We start from the raw sequence: 20,242 nt of genomic DNA, 5'->3' as shown, positions 1-20,242 counted from the left end.
AGTATTTCAATGATACGATCCCTTGTAAATAAATATCTCGACCCTTTGCTTCTTTTGATCTCTTTAAATTTTCAAACAAGATATATACAGTGTATTACTAAAAGAAATTAAAAACTAGCTTAAATCTAAAATAGGCCCTTGAGGCATTGTACCAAGGATGCTGGCGACATTTCCTCGCTGTATCGCAATGCTGATACGTTGTGCGAGGTAGCCGCCAGCTCTTCGGTCACCAGTTACGTCAACCAGACGCTTCTTTAAATTGATATTGATTTTGCGGCGGGCTTGAACAAACTGATCAATGTTTTTGTGTCCACTCAGTAAAATGGAATCCGGCGTGGACCATGTCAAGTTAGCAAATAGCAAGCGTAATACAGGCTGATTAGTGTGATCAGGACAACATTTTTCTGGCACTCATTTTTTATAAGTACTTAATCTTTCTTTTAATGCGAGAAATGTACGTAGATGAACCATTACGCGTTTATTTTAGTTGTTGCTAACCCCAACTGTCTAATGTTTTATAAGTTTCCCCTATTTCAGTTTTTTCTATGTGGTTGTTTATTCGTTAGTTTGCAATTGTACCTTAACAGCTAGAGACACACCACAGCGGCACAAATTGGGAGACAGTACATAAAGTACAAAAATATTTTTACATAACATCATAATATAATACTAAGATAATACTACTTACAGGCATCTCTCGCTCTATCACTTTCTTACACTCATGGGATCGGGCATCTTGGCCATATAAATCTAAAAAAAAAGAACTTGACACTAATGGTAGATTTTAGGTAAAACCTATACCGAGCTTCAACTGTAAATAAAATTGCGACATACGACGACGTCTATTATAACATGTCTGTAGTTGGGTATTGCTTACCTACCGAGCCTGGGTGGATTTCAGCCGCTCAAGTGGAATAACACTATTCGATAAGGGCAATGTGATACGTCTCAGATACATAGGCAGTCCTCTTCAAGTTTGACTATTGGCTTGGACATCACTGAGACGTTAGATAAGATAACAAGGCATCGGTAGTAAATGTAAGTACACCATTTGTAGATTAATAAGATATTTTTAATTTAAATTGTATGGTGTAGGTACGTGACCATTGTAATCTCATAATCTGTATGAAATGCTTAATATAATTAAAGTATTTAATTTGATAATGATACAAATCCGTATAAACTTGGGTACTGTGGAAGTTTCACTTCCTAATCTATACTTTCCGTTTCTTCCTATACTTAACTTTCTAGAGTTACAAGCAATTTAGCTCCAAATGCCGCATTTTTGGCTACATGCCTTCAGTGTTTGCATTCCTCTTATTCGACCCTTCAGACATTTAAGAGCACCTAGAGTTTATGCGACGCGTTCAACAAGTACCTGCTCATTAAAAGTCGTTGGTGAATCAAATGTTAAACGATAGACACTGAAGGGTGCCTCCCTCGCACTAACTGCCACCATTGGTGTCATTTAAAACGCTTGACGAGCGCGGGTGAATTGATAACTCGACCTAACCAGTATAAGAGCGCTATTCGATTACACATTGTTGTTACAGGTCCCTATGTCACGTTATAATGGTGCGTTTAAGAACTTAAAATGCACGTGCACTTCCAAGCTGTGAGAATAAACGGCTTGCGTTAATTAAATAGAACCTGGCTAAATTGTGAAAGCTGTGTTGCAGTTTTTTACCTTTTCTCCGTTCTGTTCTAGCTTATAGATCTGTATTCTGTGAAATGGTTGGAATTGGACAACTTGATGATGCCATAGAGAAATATAGTAAGACAAGAGTGCTCACTCCATACATCAGTTCAGACTATTAATTCCAGTGTCTACATCTAGCATCGAGTAGCGGAACTATCAGTACTGCTACTTGACAATAGATGTAGCACCGACCGGAAAGTCTTATGCTGTTGAGATAAGACTTTCCGGTCGGTGCTACATCTATTGTCAAGTAGCAGTACTGATAGTTCCGCTACTCGATGCTAGATGCTAATAGTCTTTTTGGTACTAAAACTGATGTATGGAGTGAGCTCTCTATGTATTTTTTTCTCTATGATGATGCTTAGTTTTGGGGCGTTTGTATTTATACTTTAAAAATCCGCTTGAGCACCTTACAAGTGTCACATTTATTTATCCCTTATTTTAATTTCGTATCCCTACCACTTATTTGGGGAGGAATTAGTTTATTACACGACTGCCCACACATAAAGAGTGTATTGTTTTCAGCGTTCATGTTTGTATGTATATATTTTTATACTGTGACTTAATGTGATGGATCACGAGAAATAGGAACATGTTAGATGGGTCAAAACTCCAAATTGCTAGTCATGTAGTCGCTCAAGTTTTTTAGATGCATCATCTCTTATTAAACAGTTTTTCAAATCCAGAAAACTTAATACTATTGAAACTTTAAAGAAATTTACCATATAAATGTGTTCAATTAATAATATAGCACACCGTAGGTCCTTACGAGCGAGTAGACTTACCTACGTAGATATAAAGACAGAGTGCACTTACGTTAAGAACCCCAGTCAGATACCAAAGAAAAAGCCTTAAATTCGATACTTACGCTCGCGGAGCTACTCAGTGAAACAACAAGATTTCTTGTTCGGATAATTTCCGATTTTATTAGCTCCATCTATATCGCGGTATGGAGCAAGATTGATGATTCTCGTGTCTCCATTTTATTTCCCCGCGGATAATCTCGTTGTCTCCGGCTTAGAGGACATGTGAGCCGGAAATACGACGGCAATTTTCCTCCAACTATAGAAATATGAGGGCCGTTTAGCGTCGCGCTCGGGCACCCACGAGTGGGTACGTGGTTCTGATCACTTGCTAGACGGACCTTATAAGACCCGCGGTCACCATACATCGGCGCTTCCCTCACTTCTTCCGGCCGTTGCGTCCAACGACTCATTGAAATAAAACTACCAATACCAACAAAAAAGTGTTTTTCATGGAGTAAACATGAACGATTGTAATATATGGAATAAGGACCCCTGAGTGGTTGTATTTTACCAAAAGAGGTTCTATGCGACGTGCGATGACCGCGAAAATCCTTCGTGAAAGTTTCATCACATGGACTATATGGAGTCTGTGGCAGGTAGTCTATCACGTGGTGTACAGAGCTGTCAAAAGGTGTTCTCGATTCGCTTCGCTAAGCACTTGGTGTTGGGGAAAGATGCGGTATCCGTTAATTGCTCGTCTCCAGTTTAGTGATGCGACGAGGGTATATTCCTGGTCTCAATTTTTTCTAAAGTAAATAAAGCAAGAAAATGTGGAATAAAACCTGGAAATTTAGCTATGTTCTAGTATATTACCTTATTTAATTTTTTTAATGCTTTGTTATTTTTGTTACTTAAGTTGGTAAGCATTCTTACAAACGCAAACGTTTAAGTTTGGTTGTCAAAACACAAAAAATAAGAACATACTATGGATAGTCAAATTTTCCCAATTATGTAGAGTCCATACATCTTACAACATTCGCAGGAATATATCTGTCTTAATCAGGGATATTCCCGGCTCATCACTACAAGGGAGACATTCCTGAAAAACGTGGAGCGAGCTTTTGTCTCGTTAGCTACGTATTCCGCGCTAAGTGGTCCATTGGCGCTCTCTGAATGCGACTATCATTAAAGAATTCTACCACTTTAACGACTAAATGGATGTGCCTTTTACTGCTTATTACATCTTAGCCAACTGAGATTATATTCTCATACAAAAACGAGTAATACCTTAGGTAGGTATTATAGGGAATTAAAACCCATACAACTTTTATGAGGTAGTGATTGAAATCTTAAGCTTATGTATTTAAAAATCAGTAAATCAATATAGTTAGGTTCTATTAGATACGGGTAACAACAGACTGCGCATGCAACGCCCTTAAGTTATATCAAAGACATATGTGTTATATTCTTCACCGTAGCATGCAACACTTAAGTACATAGTACCATTATTTATTCTGTGATTTAGGTACAGTACAAGGTGTTTACGGGTAACTCCAAAAACTTCGTATGGAAATGCGGATAAAAAAATAAAACGTAAAATGAAAACGGATTACGGATGAAATCGGATAGATACATACTCGTATATCCCTTTAATATTTAGCAGGGTAAACATTTCGATTTACTTAAAAAATTGTCTGTCGGTTTACAAATTTCAATGTATCATTCTTCCCCAAAATGACTTAAAGCAATGACTAGAGAAAGAAATATCGAGTGTATTCATCAAACGTTAAAACGCGTGCGATCATTCTTCCCGTCCCCTGTACCAGAGAAAAGTAACTAATACGGATTGGATTTGTTGTGATTTTTAAAGTAGGTACAAAGTTGCGTTTCTCAATAACATAGTATACCTACATAAACAATTAACGTCTATTAGGTTCTTTGAATGGTGCACGCAGAAACGAACATGGTCGATATAAACAATTTGTATACCCAAAAAGTCACTTTAAAACGTTGTATCTACATGAAATATTAGTTATATAACTGTAAATTATTCATATTTTAAATCAGCGTGCTTCGCTTGTTGTTTTCCCATTCACTTGGGGTGGATGCCGCTAGTACCACAGTAAAAAAAACCAGTAAGTACTACAATTATTCTAGTACAAAACATACATTATTATTACATTTGATTTCCTATCTGCTCTATATTTCTATTTGTTTTGTTTTCACTGTATTTGAGTTTTACTTCTTTGAATTTATAATTTGTTAATTTGTCATATCTTCTATTTTACCGTGTAAGCGAATTGGTAAACTACTGTAAGCTTATATGAGAGAAATAAATGGTATTGCATTGTACTATGTATTTCAAATGCTAGCAAAATCTCTCTTAAATATTTATTGACTTCTTACTCATTCTATATAGAATGCCATTTACTATAACTAAATATGACAGAGATTGAACCTCATTTTTTATACCTCGTCTGTGGCAAACAAGCGCACAGACCGCCTGCCTGTTGTCACTTGCAATTCCATGGGTGTCACATAGGCAATCCGTTAGGAACTGGTACGCTGCTACAAGTTGAACTAGTAGTCTTTGTTTTACTCGTCTCTGTCTCTGTCTGTATGATGTCGGCGCACCACGGCCGCGACTCGTGACGGATGTCTTGATTACATTCCTACGAGAGCTTGACGGATGACCACTTCTTTTATTGCGGGCCTTGGCCATGCCAATAAATAAACTAGTATTAGTTTCACTGCTTAGCCTGTCTGGTCGTGACATGCTTAGGTTTTATTTTTCAACTGCTCGGAATACGTAGGGGGAGTACACGAGACCATGGGAGACTTGAGCTAAGCACGTTATAAAAAAGCGGCCAAGTGCGAGTCGGACTCGCCCATGAAGGGGTTCCGTAGTTAGGGGATTTATGACGTATTAAAAAAAAACTACTTACTAGATCTCGTTCAAACCAATTTTCGGTGGAAGTTTGCATGGTAATGTACAATTGTACATCATATATTTTTTTTAGTTTTATCATTCTCTTATTTTAGAAGTTGCAGGGGGGGGGGGGACACACATTTTACCACTTTGGAAGTGTCTCTCGCGCAAACTATTCAGTTTAGAAAAAAATGATATTAGAAACCTCAATATAATTTTTGATGACCTATCCATAGATACCCTACACTAGGGATTGCAGAACCGGTACTGTTTAAAAGAACCGGGATTTTCGGTACCAGGCAAAACTGGAACCGGGATTTCCCGGTATTTTCGGTACTTTCGGGACTGCCTTCAAAAAAGTTTTTGTATCAATTTTGAGTAAAAAAAAGCGTAAAACGACCATGAATCTTTCTCTAAACATTGATATAATATAAAAAGTACCATAGTAACGGTACACCCACTTTTTTTACGATAATTTGTGTATTTAAGCCATACAATTATTGCCTACATTACCTGTGATATGGACTGCCTCTGCGTACATACTACTAAATAATATAATTTGGTTTAATTTTAAATTACATTTTTACTTCTTTGTTGAAACACATCGGCAAAAACAGAATTGTGGCTCAGTAGTATCATCATTTATTTTAAATATGTAAGGCTGTAATCCGTTTCGTGAAAAAGGATTAATGCTCATTTTCGCACGAGATCAAAATGGGCTTTGGCAGGGATATATTTATATTACCTACGTATATAATTATAATAACAGAACTATCAATACGAAAAACCAAGAAATGATTCATCCAGAATTAAGAATTTACCAAGGACCCATATGCCGGGGTAATATTTTAATTTATTTTATAATATCCTTATCATATGAGAGGTTCTTATACTATACCGTGTCCGAATTAAAATAAGTATTTTATTAATTACAAAATTCTCTCTATTTTTTTGCTAGTATTCAATATACAAGTAACTAATTATTCATATCAAATTATTTATGTTAGAAACACTTATGCCCTTAAAGTTTCAAAATACGCAATTTTATACTGTCGGCATTGTCAAACCCATTGACTATTTTTGTTTTGATTTTAATATGTGGTCAGCCGTAAAAGTCTTAGCATCAGCCTTATATTGATAAACAATATTTCTTTAAAAACATCATATTTTATGCTAAGTAACAGAAAACAGTCGAATATTGTACCCTTGGAGGATACAACTCAACGGAGTAGCCATTAACAGGCTTTCCCCTCTGTCGAAAATAGGCGGCCAACGGTCATACACAATGTATGGACTGACGTTTATCTGACATGGCTATTTTTACGTTACGCATACATTTGACGTTCCCCTCCCCCGCAAAAATCGGCAGACTGTTTTGTACAGAAAATTACAGACATGACGTCTCCGTTTGATTATATCCTCCAAGATTGTACCGGAAATGTTAGTCCCGAAAATCCCGAAAGAACCGGGATTTTGATTTTGAAATCCCGGTTCTTTGCTTGGCTCTAAATCGCGGGAATTCCCGGTACTTTCGGTTCCGGTATTTCCCGGGAGCAAACCCTACCCCACACGTATGGGTTTGATGAAAAAAAAAATATTTCCTTTATATTCTAGAGTTCTAGACATTTGTATTTTTTGTTTGATTTTTGGTGTTCCGTACAAAACTTTGTTCACGGAACACATGGGATCACTCTGGTGTTGCAAATCGGTTAAATGTGTTTTTCTCAGAGACCGTTTGACATAGATTGATAAAATTTGGAACAGTTATAAGCAATTACCACCACTAACATTATTGATAAGTCAAAATCACTTATTTATTATTTTAGGGGTAAATTTAGGGGGTTGAGAGGGGTCAGCTGAAATTATTTATTATTTGTAAGAATCTCGTCGGGTACCATTAGAAAGCTTGCAAAAAACTGAGTCGATGGACTGATTTTGACTTCATTTTAGAGTGTAGTAGTTTCGATAAAAAATGCATTTATAGTTGCAAGTTTTCATACAAAAAATGTCACCTCTGTCCTGGCGATTTTCACGAAAACTATAGCTAACAGGCAGCTGACCAGTCAATACCCAACTAAAACCAGCATGGAGACGGCGGGAAAATTGCCAGGAGAACCGTATCTTTAACAGTTTTTTGACTGCAGCCTGATCTAAGCTTACATAAATAAACCGTTTTGTTTAGTAATAAATTGCATTGTGCAGTACCGTACATATCTCGTATTCGCTTCTCCATAGAAACGTACTTATAAGTACCCCATTTCCCTCTCTGGATATTTTTAGAACTGTCTCGATGTAGGTGTCTCGGTCTCAACGTATCTGGGGGCACGGTAGTGCCCCCGCCAAGACGAGCAAAGTGAAGCGCAAGGGCACTACTACCTTTTCTCGAAGCGCTTCGTCGTTTTTTTGAACCCTCATAACTTGGGTTTGGATTATACCAGATAAACAAAATTCTCGGGATATGATGTCAATAGTGGCCTTATTAAACATAAAAAAATTCAATTGCATAGCTCTTACTTAAGATTTTATTCATAACTAAAAAACCCCGATTTCGTCACTGACTCACTCACTCACTGTTGATCATCAAAACCTCTAGGGTACTTCCTGAAGTCCTAGGAAGCTGAAATTTGGTAAGTAAGATAATATTAGTACACAAACAACAAAAAAATTCAAAAACTTGAAATTTTTTGTCCCTAACGGGGGGAAAAGGGGGGTGGAATTTTGTATGGGAAATCAATAACCGCTGAACCGATTTAGTTGAAATTTGGTATGTAGATAGTTTTTGTAATGGGGAATGGCATAGAATAGTTTTCAACCCCAAAATCACCCCGTAAGGGTGAAAAGGGGGTGGAAAAGGGCGTTAGGGGAAAAAGAGGGTTGAATATTGTATGGGGAATCAGTAAAAAGCAGATTGTATAAAAGATGCCCCGAGGTACGTATTTCAGGATTTTTAATAGTAGGTCCTTAAATCACACGCGCAACCCTTTAAATTAGGGGATGGAAGCAACTTACAAAAAGAAGTGAAATCCCACCAAAAACATTTTCATGTAAAATGTTGCCAAGACGAAACCATAAGGCTCGCACTGACAAAAAGTTATCAGATCTCTTGTAGAGCCAAGCTTCTAACTCTACGAGTACAAGCCCTAACTTCACAAACTCTACACCTTAGTCAAAATATGTGGCTTGGCCGTTTCGTTACTCCAAGAACTATTGTATTATAAAAAATAATGAATAGTGAATACATTTTTCACCTTACGTCCATGTGACAGTAGCGAAACGGTCAAGCCACATATTTTGACTAAGGTGTAGAGTTTGTGAAGTTAGGGCTTGTACTCGTAGAGTTAGAAGCTTGGCTCTACAAGAGATCTGATAACTTTTTGTCAGTGCGAGCCTTATGGTTTCGTCTTGGCAACATTTTACATGAAAATATTTTTGGTGGGATGTAGTTGTCTGTGAAAAGAAAAGTAGGTACAGTCAGCGATAAAAGCTTGTACCAAAAATGAATTTTTTTCCAAAAACTTATTTTATGTTTAGGTAAGGTGACAGTTGTGTTTTAAGGTTATGATTGTTAAGAATTGTATGGAGACGATATCTGGCACCGTACCCGAGCTGTTTTAAAAACACTATATCATTATAGAAAATATTTTTACGCGCTTTAATGTATGCTAACCGCAGCTATGCCCTTCCGTAGTTTATTGGACTTCGAAGCGGTCGTCCACTAATGTCTTAAAATACCTGTTTGAAATACCTTTCAGCAATGATAAAAGGCTGTGAATGTTGGAGATATGCCTGAAAATTTCATCCGTTTCATAAGTTTCATAACGATGCGTAAGATCGTACAGTCAGCAGCAGAAGTTGCTAAGCGAGCGAGGCGTTCGCTCTTATTCTCTTAACAGTAACGTCGCGCCAAGATTATTTTGAACACCTCGCCCGCTTAGCAAATATTGCTGCTGACTGTACGGAACACATATTTACCGCAGTTGTAACTGCGGGCTTGCCGATTTTTTTTTATGGTTTTAATTGACATTTGTATATTATAATTATATTAGGTACTGTTTTGACATTTTGTATATATTATTTTTTAATTTAAGTAGTGTAAGTCATGTATTTTTTTAATCTTATTTTTATTTTGTATTGTATATTCTGACATGTGTTTTTGACATTAAAGATATTGAATTGAATTGAATTGAATTTCGACATAAGTAACACATGCATACCAAAAAAATTATAATGAACTATAAAATAATTATGTTATTATTATATACATCACTTTTTTTTAATCAAATGGTTTAATTTAAAGCTTGCACCTGGGCAAGTCTCCTGGACTCCCCCTATAGATGTGTCTGATACATTTTTATGGCAGATGTGTTTGGTTTAGGCTCAAATGTGTTAAAACATATAACAAAAAGCCTTTTTAATGTAATTTTTCATGTTAGGTATATATAATTTTAATCTGTCATACCTGTGCGCTGGTGGCCTAGCGGTAAGAGCGTGCGACTTGCAATCCGAAGGTCGCGGGTTCGAACCCCGGCTCGTACCAATGAGTTTTTCGGAACTTATGTACGCAATATCATTTGATATTTACCAGTCGCTTTTCGGTGAAGGAAAACATCGTGAGGAAACCGGACTAATCCCAATACGGGCCTAGTTTACCCTCTGGGTTGGAAGGTCAGATGGCAGTCGCTTTTGTAAAAACTAGTGCCCACGCCAATTACTGGGATTAGTTGCCAAGCGGACTCCAGGCTCCCATGAGCCGTGGAAAAAATGCCGGGAAAACGCGAGGAAGATGATGATGAATCTGTCATACCTGTCCCACTAACATGTTTTACCTAGTAAAACCGCAAAGTACCGTCTCAAAATAATTAGTGCTACGTTTTAGCACACATTCATAAGTGATAAGATGAAGTCTTAAGAGCTCTTAGGTTGAACGTTTATTTAATGGGTACTACTTAGCTTCATGAATACCAGTGCTAAATAGGTACCTGAATAACTGCAATATACTTTTAAATGTAATTGCCTAATAAGTTACGTTTTTTTAATGTTATAAATTAGCAGTAGGGTAAGTTTTTGAATGAATAGGTACTTATGTAATGCTAAACTGTTAATATAACAAACAGCATCATCCAAGATACTAGATATGGCGCTGGTAAGGCAGTTTACTTGTATATACTTGGGTACCTACTCATTCCATTTTTAACCGACTTCAAAAAAGAGGAGGTATAATATTCATTAAATATTCATTTCCCAATAGTGCATACAAACTGGAAAGAAAATACAAAGAAGGTATAATAAAATAGTTATTAAATGCAGAACTGCAATACTTTAGCAAAGGATTAGTTAACTGAGTAAGTAAACTGTGTGATAAAGTAAACTCTCTTTTAATTTTCTTTTCTCTCAAAGAGTTCTTTTGTTTGCATGCTTCATCAAGCTTTAAGAAACTTTAGTAGTAAACTAGGAAACAGTTTAGATAGTAATTAACATCGAAGCTTTTCTAAAGAATAATATTTAAAACATAAAAATGATTCGGAGTGAACCTTTCAAAGTTTTAACCGCAAGTTGCGTTATTCTTCTAACTATCGGTACCATCTTTGGATTTACATAAGTTATCATAATAATTTCTAAGATTAAATGTTATTCATGGTACCTATTTATAGAAAATCCTTAAAATGGCGAAAATTCACCTGATAAACAGACGCTCATTGAAAGAAAACAAAACTTGGTATACATTGTCGTGAGCTGCTTGGGACATATTGTACGAGGGGCGTTCAAAATATTCTCGGTATTGATATCTTACGACCTCTTCTAAAATTTCTTTCGTTACTGCCCGCTAAGGTTTATTCATTGACATTAAAAAAAAGTATAATTCGAACCGAGATAGTCTTTTGTTTTTCTGCAATTGCTGAACAAACATGAACATCCTGTGCGAATTGACAATGTTAACTAAATTAGAACATCGATGCGTGATAAAATTCTTGACAAAACAGGGTAAAAATCAAAAAACCATAAAAGAGGAAATGGATTGTGTTTACCGTGAGTCTGCTCCTTCTTTATCTACCATTCAAAAGTGGTCAAGCGAGTTTAAACGCGGAAGGGAGAGTATTGAAGATGACCCTAGACCTGGCCGGCCTGTAGTAGCTACTTCACAAGAAAATATTGATAAAGTGGAAAAACTTATATTGGAAGATGGTCGAGTGAAGGTAAAATCTATAGCACAAGTAACCAATCTCTCTATTGGTACCGTACATGATATTATACATGACCATCTTAATATGTCAAAAGTAAGTGCAAGATGGGTTCCGCGAATGCTGACTCGGCTTGAAAAAGACATACGTGTAGCTTGTTGTTCCGATTTTATTGACCTGTGCGGTGAAAATCCTGATGAGGTGCTGCAAAGAATAGTTACTGGAGATGAAACCTGGGTTCATCATTATGACCCAGAGAGTAAACAAGAGTCCATGCAGTGGCACATTAAGGGTTCAGCTCATCCCAAGAAGTTGAAGGTCATCCCTTCAGCTGGCAAGGTCATGGCCACGATATTTTGGGATTGTGAAGGAGTATTACTAATCGATTATAAAGAAAAAGGTGTAAATATCACAGGACAGTACTACGCTAACATTCTACGTCAATTAAAGGATGTAATTAAAGAAAAGAGGCGAGGAAAGTTAACCAAAGGTATTCTGCTTCTGCATGACAACGCCCCCGTCCATACTGCTCATATTGCCAAGGCAGCTATTGTTGAACGTGGGTTTAAAACTGTTACTCACCCACCGTATAGTCCGGACTTAGCCCCCAGCGACTTCTTTTTGCTCCCCAATCTTAAAAAGGATCTGCGTGGAAATAAATTTTCTGACGATGAAGCATTGAAGGCGGCAGTGGAGGAGCATTTTTACACGAAAGATAAAAAATATTTTTACGAGGGATTAAAAAAAATAATTGATCGATCTTTTAAGTGTATGAACATAGGGGGGGAGTATATTGAAAAATAAAAATATCAAACTTTTCGTACTTGTTTGTTTTCATTCTCATACCGAGAATATTTTGAATACCCCTCGTATTTATACTGGATCAACCAAATCTTGTCAGTAGTAAAAGGCGGCAAATTTGAAAAATCGCGGGTTAGCAACACTGTGTTCGAATAATTCCAAAATCGCGTGTCATCTGTGTTATCTGTGGAATGTGGATCGTGAATGACAGCCATCATCTTATTGTTTACATTCTGAATCGTTTCTATTCCAAGAGAAATTTCTGCTGTCACCATTAAATACCAAGATTATGCACGACCTCAAGCAAAGCTAAGGTGCCTACAATGTACAATCATGCTCGTTGACGGTAAACATTACTAAAATTTGAGGTTATGATAATTCACTCGAACTGACGTATGAAGGGAGGAAAAATAAAGACATTTTGGTTCGATGTACATTGCTGCTTTTCTTTGCGCAATTCCGCTCTTTGAGTGTTACATGGTGTTACCCTACTTTAATTTGCAGTACATTGCTACTGACAAGATTTGCTTGACGCACTTTATAAATAAATATAAACAATGCTTGACATGTCAAGTAAATATCAAATCGTACTACTATACTTTTTTTAAGTAAACGAGACTTATTTACTTAATAAAAAAAATGTAAGTAATACCTACATACAGTTGTTTTTTTTTATCAACTGATTTTATGAGTCACACGAACCTAGCCACCGCCATACAAAAGAGGTTAGACCTACGCTCCATTTTAAAACGACATTCTGTTTTAACAACATGAAAACTGACATGAACATTCGAATGTTTTCGTTGCTAGAGATTGTAATATGTAGGTACTTACAAAGAAATTAGAGCGAGTATAGTACATTGTAGGAGAGGACGGAAAACCGCTAAAAGATGGACGAGTGAGTTTGAGGGCCGACACGTTAGTGGAGGCCCTCAAATAATACGAGTCCATCTTTAGCGTTTCCGGCCGAGGCATTACAATAGTGCTTTTCACGACTACTGTGAGGAAATAAGAAAACATTTGCATAACTATAAGTACTAGCCGGCGATTTCTCTTGTAGCAAATTACTAGCCACTGCTTGTGCTGGCTCTTGAATTTCGGTAGGCGTCAGCGTAAGAATAACATTTTCTTCACTAGAAGAACTCATTTTTATAGCGAGCGTAGATACGTGTTTCTTGTATTTTTTAGTCAAGCACAATTTACACTATCCAACTCAGTACTAATTTTCCGATCCCGCCTTTTTTACTTTTTTTATCACTTTTAAGAGGCGTTTTCTGTTGTTTGTTTCAAACCGACTATAAACTTATATACAGTGTGGAAAGATAAGTCGGGCCTTGGAGGGAAACTACCTTAAATCCTTAAGCTGGCTCATTTTACTTAATGGAGACATTCCTTTATTTTTAAAAAGAAACAAAACTGCATTCAAAGTATTTTTTTTCTTCATTTTGGCTTGTCTAAAAAAATCTTGAGTACTAAATATTACATTTTATGGATATTTTGTACGACAGACGAATTTAAGACCTAATGTTTCTTGGAGAAATGTTATCATTAACATTAACTGTATCGACTAGTAGAATAAAATTACGAGTTTTTATTTTTTGGAATTTTTAGTCGGTTCGAGTCCCGGGCGAGGCAAGCAAGTTTTCGAAAATCTTTGAATGCAGTTTTGTTTCTTTTTAAAAATAAAGGAATGTCTCCTTTAAGTAAAATGAGCCAGCTTAAGGATTTAAGGTAGTTTCCCTCCAGGGCCCGACGTATCTTTCCACACTGTATAGCTGGTCAACCAAATCTTGTCAGTAAAAAAAGGCGCGAAATTCAAATTTTCTATGGGACGATATCCCTTCGCGCCTACATTTTTCAAATTTGCCGCCTTTTTCTACTGTCAAGATCTGGTTGACCAAGTATAGAAGCGTTTTTGCTAAGAAACCACAAACAGCTACAAAGGTAAAAACGCCTTAAGCGTGAACTGAATGCATACTGAATGGTATTGTTAAAAAAGAGAACTGAATGGTTTTGACATTTCTTTTTTTTTTTAAACATGAAATTGGTCCTATAAATAACCTAATTTTATTTTTGAAGGAAAAAAGTTGCACCAAAAAAGACCTTTTATTGATTTTTTTGTTTTAAATGATAACTCATTGCTTAGCACCTGAACCATTGTTATCACCATCTGTCACCAATGACAGATGATGATAACAATGAAACATTGTAGTAGTGTTGGTTCAGGTGCTACAGCTATTGCCTACTTTCCAGCTTGGTTTTAGACCATCTATTGCCATATTTCCGAACAGTGGCGTGAAAAAAGTTTAGTAAGTATTGCCATTCAGAGAGGGAATGCTGCCAGCATCTATGGCACAATGCCGCGGGGGCCTTATTTAGATATTTTTATTTTATTTAGTTTTTAAATTAGCCTATTATAGTGTGTCAAAGGTCTGTTTGATTTCAAACCTAGACAGAGAGAATCATACTATCTTTGTCTTACACTAGTACTAGCACCCAAAAGGAAAGGATGAGTATAGTTTTTTTTTGTTCCTATTTACTGACAAGATTTGGTTGACCCAGTATAGTGTGTCCCACTGATGGGCAAAGGCCTCCCCTCTTTCCCACCCGCCAATTTAGATTAGTTTAGTTTTTAATTTTTTATTGTAATTTTATCTGTTGTTGTTTATTATTTAGATTAGTAGTAAAAGTGTTACATACAAAACTTCTATACCCGCTCTGTTTTCTTTACATGTATAACAATTTTTAGCAACGAAAAGATATAAGTATGTTACGTAAATGTTCATGTCCATGTAATTTAAGCATGTCGTTTTAAAATTCTCAGCGTAACCTCGATGGGAGCGTCTTTTTGTGACTCTTTAGTTTAAAAGCGGGCAAGTGCGAGTCGGACTCGCCCATGAAGGGTTCCGTATTTAGGGGATTTATGACGTATTAAAAAAAACTATTTACTAGATCTCGTTCAAACCAATTTTCGGTGGAAGTTTGCATGGTAATGTACATCATATATTTTTTTTTAGTTTAATCATTCTCTTATTTTAGAAGTTACAGGGGGGACACACACATTTTACCACTTTGGAAGTGTCTCTCGCGCAAACTATTCAGTTTAGAAAAAAATGTTATTAGAAACCTGATATCATTTTTGAAGACCTATCCATAGATACCCCACACCTATGGGTTTGATGAAATTTTTTTGAGTTTCAGTTCCAAGTATGTTTCAACCCCCAAAATTTATTGTTTTTTTTCTATTTTTGTATGAAAATCTTAATGCGGTTCACAGAATACATCTACTTACCAAGTTTCAACAGTGTAGTTCTTATAGTTTCGGAAAAAAGTGGCTGTGACATACGGACGGACAGACAGACGGACGTCGGGCAGACAGACATGACGAATCCATAAGGGTTCCGTTTTTTGCCATTTGGCTACGGAACCCTAAAAATAAAGGAAGTAATCAATCCTCTTTGGGGCGTTTAGTTTAAAATCGAATGCAAAGATAAAAGCGCAAAATGACAGGCTTATAAATATACGCATCTGGAAGGGACAAGGTAATCGTTTAAATTTAATAGCCATTTCTGATCACTCTTCAGAGACAGTTTTGAAAACGCGGGGGGTGGCTACCCTGTGCCCTTACCAAGAGTTTACAGTGGCCGGTAGCCTCTAAACTCACTCGTACCGTACTGTTTCTCGTTCGAGTATTACTGGTGTATTGATGCGAGAAAGATGCCCTTGTGGTGCGCAGCTACCGGAATGTTTTCCCAATATGTCTAATATAATTAAATAATTCCCCGTTCAAATATGAGTCTAACAGCCTCGTAAATTCGTGGTAAGGGCACTGTTAATAGCGAAAGTGCCGAGGGGTGCCGCTAGGTCTTATCTCGCCTTCCCGGCGACGAGTTACATTTAATTGTCCAAGTTTTATTGTAGCGACCCTAATTGCAATATCGGTGACTAAAGAATAGACACTCTCATTAATTTTGCCTTGTGTGGAATATCAGTAGCTTGAGCACGTCTTGACGCGTTTGCAGAAACTGATATACCTACTTACGGCGCGATTCGGGAAATGAATTTGTGATTCACTAGATATGAAATAATAAAGATATGTGACGTTCCACGACAAAAGGTACCTTATGGCGGCTGGGGCTTACGCTATTATTAACGCCGCTCCAATATTCAGCGGGGGCAATGGTACCTTTTGCCGTGGAACGTCACATATCTTTACTATTTCATATCTAGTGAATCTCTTATTCATTTTCCGAATCGCGCCGTTATTTTGGCATACGAATTTCAGTCTGAGGTTTTTGGGTTTGAATTCTATTTAGTTTGCATTCAGTGGCCTTTATGTAACTGCGGGTAGGAACGAAATGTGAGGTAACAAACGGATCTTATTCCAATTAGGCGTAGCGTAGTTCTCTTAAAAATACATTGGAAGGTAAAATCATGAACTTATAATATTACGGACAGAGTTTCGCTTACAACACAGCTGTGATTCCAACATCCACCAGTTTCTAAGTATTTACGCGTGACACACACACATTGACAGCCCACATCCACCAGTTTGCCGTCAGACGAATCGAAACGTCATTGAAGTAAACATGTCGAAGAAAAATATAAAATATGTCGGCATGCGTAGTTAAATCCTGCTAGAATTGTACCGATCGAAAGAAAAAAAGTCACGGAATAACTTTTCATACTTAAGTTTATCAATTAGTACGTAAAATCACGATAATTTGTTGTTTATAAATTATCAAACTGCAAAACAGGAGTGTGACCAGTAACATGAATAGGGTAATTTCCCGAAAGTAGGGTAATTGATACCCTTCTTATTAAATCATTATTTATTAAGAGATCATTTAGGTAAATGGTTAAATGATTGATTGTGCATTTCAAACTAGGTCGGTATGGTAATTTCCCGATACTAAGGAGCGATACTTAACGTTTGTTTGTTATGTATTATAATTTTTTTGTTGAAAACCAGATATGTTTCAAGTTAAATGTATAAATTAAAAAAACATGACGAACTGATTTCATTACGATGCTAAATATCATTAGGTATTGAAGATAATGTTTGCACAAAGTAATTGTGCAATATTGCGCATTTTCAAGACCTATAAAATCAGATACGTACACAGCTTTTTTATTGTCTAACGTAAAACTGTCCTAATTTATAATTTTAAATAAAAATAAAAACTAGGACGATATTAAAAATAATTGTTTCACCATTAGGGGAGAATTTGTGTTACATGGTAACACTCGTCTACACGCACACATTCAAACCGGCCGCCATTGCAGTGTCACAGTTTGTCTTAGGTGACAGTCCGTCCGTAATATTCTAGGTCCATGGGTAAAATAGAATTCGCTTTCGTAAAATTTTTGTACAAAATTGATATGACAAGTTTGCCGACTTTCTCGTATTACTAAGCCTAGTCAGTTTAGTGTTTAGTCATAGTTATAATTACTTGTATTTTTTACAGACTGTTTTAGGATGTAGGTATGTAATATAAATCAAACCCTAAAAAAATAGCTTATCGGTCGTTCAGGCAAGTTAGTTACGTCAGCGTTTACCTCTATACCAGGCAATTTGTTCAATAACAATAAAGTTAAAAACTTACACAGCATGAAAACGGGCATCGGCGGTGCTTGTCGAACAACAGCCCAGAGGACGATTCAATTTACTTTTATAGCCGAATCTGATCTCTCCAGATCAGGTTTCTTGCTACGAACTAATCATCGCATCCACGCTTGATTCGTTATCGTTTCTTTGAAACGATTGCCTTCAAATCCCTGTAGAAACATGTAGACGACGCGTAAGCACAATTACAGTAACCTATCTTCGACTCGAAGATTTCATGTTGTAAATTCTAATTTTGGGCGCAATGACTGCTCTTTTAAGTTACTTGAGATTCCGTTTAGGCGTGCAACTTCACTTATTTTTTGCACGTGACTCGCGTATGTCTCTGTATTAAAGATGTAATACTCTAATCACTCTGGTATTTAGCTTCAGTATTGGGAGTGGAGATTTACGATTGATGTTCTTTGTAGGTATTATCCCTGTCTCCTTAGGTGCTTCATCTCTTTGTGATGAAGAATATTTTGGCGAGCTTTATTTCTATTAAGCTACGATGTAAATCTGTGTTTTGTATTGTTTTGTTTTATTTGGCGGTTATACTTATAACGACATTGCCACTTGGCTAGGCCAACAAGGGTATACATATCAATATATAAAATTAGTATTTAAAGTACCTATTACAATAGATGTTTCCTTTAAACATTTTTTATTGTCTTGCAAGCAGCATATGCAAGTTTTAAAGATATACATACATACATAAACCCCGGATAAGTGAAATATTTGACAAATGTTAAAGTTTCTGTACTTTTTCTGCTTGTGGGCGATCAAACTTAACAAATCGCTTAACTTCTGGCTAACGGAGCCGCATATCGCAGTCGCATAAGTTCCGTGCGTTGCGAAAAATCACCCTTTTGGAGCAAAAAGTTGAGCCTACTGTCGCTTCCACGAGTAGTTCCACACAATATATATATTAAGCAGTTCTGTGCATAATGATGTTAAATTCGGAAACCTTTATAAGTCGTGATCGTTTTGCCTCACACACCTATGGTTGAAATACTTAATACTGGTTATTCCCACTTGTTACCACCAAGTTGTCACCAGTAGCAACACAAGTCTCTCTATACTCTTCCATATAAGTGCGACATTAGCGTTTCGTTCGCTACGGCACAAATGATTGGCATCTTGGCTAGCCCCCCTTCCCCTGTTCCCTGTGATAAGTGAGAAAAATTCTTCCCAGTAGCATAGAGAAAAAAATACATAGAGTGCTCACTCCATACGTCAGTTTTCGTACCAAAAAGACTATTAGCATCTAGCATCGAGTAGCGGAACTATCAGTACTGCTACTTGACAATAGATGTAGCACCAACCGGAAAGTCTTATGCTGTTGAGATAAGACTTTCCGGTCGGTGCTACATCTATTGTCAAGTAGCAGTACTGATATTTCCGCTACTCGATGCTAGATGTAGACACTGAAATTAATAGTCTGAACTGATGTATGGAGTGAGCACTCTTGTCTTTATTTCTCTATGCCAGTAGTTACTACCAACAACATCATGGTACATTATAGCAGACTTTCCTTTACATAATATAACTGACGCATGGTTATTCATCTACGTGGACATGTTTAACATACGTGTAAAAACATTTGGTTACTAAATTATCTGCATTCAATAACTTGTTAACGTACTGATTGTACATTATTATAACTGTGTACGGGAACCACCTTGTCGCTCCCACCCTCAGCTAAATCACTGATGCAAAGCAAGAAACCAACGTGGTTGAAAAATTGTTCTCTGCGGGATCCCCTAGTTTTATTTACATCTGTGAGAGCCTACCACTAGGATTCACTCACTCGTACACATTTCGGGTCGTTTCAACCCTCTGTATTTATAAGTTGCGAAAGTTAAAATTTGTAAGTTGAGTGGGGCCGAATGAATACTATTTAGCCATTAGTTTTATACTAACCCTAATGTTTGTCTTCATATTGATTGGAGTTTTGGAAAAGCAAGGCCCAAGGCCAAGTTTCTCTATTTAATCACAAATATTTGTTACAAAAGTATGACTGTAAATATTTTATTCGTAGCAACTACTCACATGAATTCTTAATGTCTGTTCGCTGTCGATAGAATTGGAAAGGAAGTAAATATAATGCTTTATTACGACCAAGCAGAGATAGGTCAACTGCCGTTGCAGTCACTAGACTTATATCGACCGGGATATGAACCGTGATTACCTTTACAACACAAAAGGTAATCACGGTTGATATCCCGGTCGATATGTTTAGTGAAACTAACCGTGAATCGTTCAAAACTGTTGCCGTTGCAG

The 20,242-nt window shown here is 36.8% G+C and overlaps 1 long non-coding RNA gene across 1 annotated transcript in view; it reads right to left on the bottom strand.

The window, feature by feature from the left end:
* Positions 1-5,447: 5,447 nt before the first annotated feature.
* The window catches only part of LOC134649686 (uncharacterized), a 272,457-nt gene continuing 257,662 nt past the window's right edge, over positions 5,448-20,242 (bottom strand). Inside the window, exon 2 of the long non-coding RNA XR_010096987.1 lies at positions 5,448-5,615. This is a non-coding gene — a long non-coding RNA (uncharacterized LOC134649686). The remainder of the gene's footprint in view (positions 5,616-20,242) is intronic.

This window comes from Cydia amplana, chromosome 7 (assembly GCF_948474715.1).
Source record: "Cydia amplana chromosome 7, ilCydAmpl1.1, whole genome shotgun sequence".
In the NCBI taxonomy this organism is placed as follows: Eukaryota; Metazoa; Arthropoda; class Insecta; order Lepidoptera; family Tortricidae; genus Cydia; species Cydia amplana.
The sequence above is the reverse complement of the archived record's forward strand: the minus strand, read 5'-3'. Positions and strand labels throughout refer to the sequence as shown.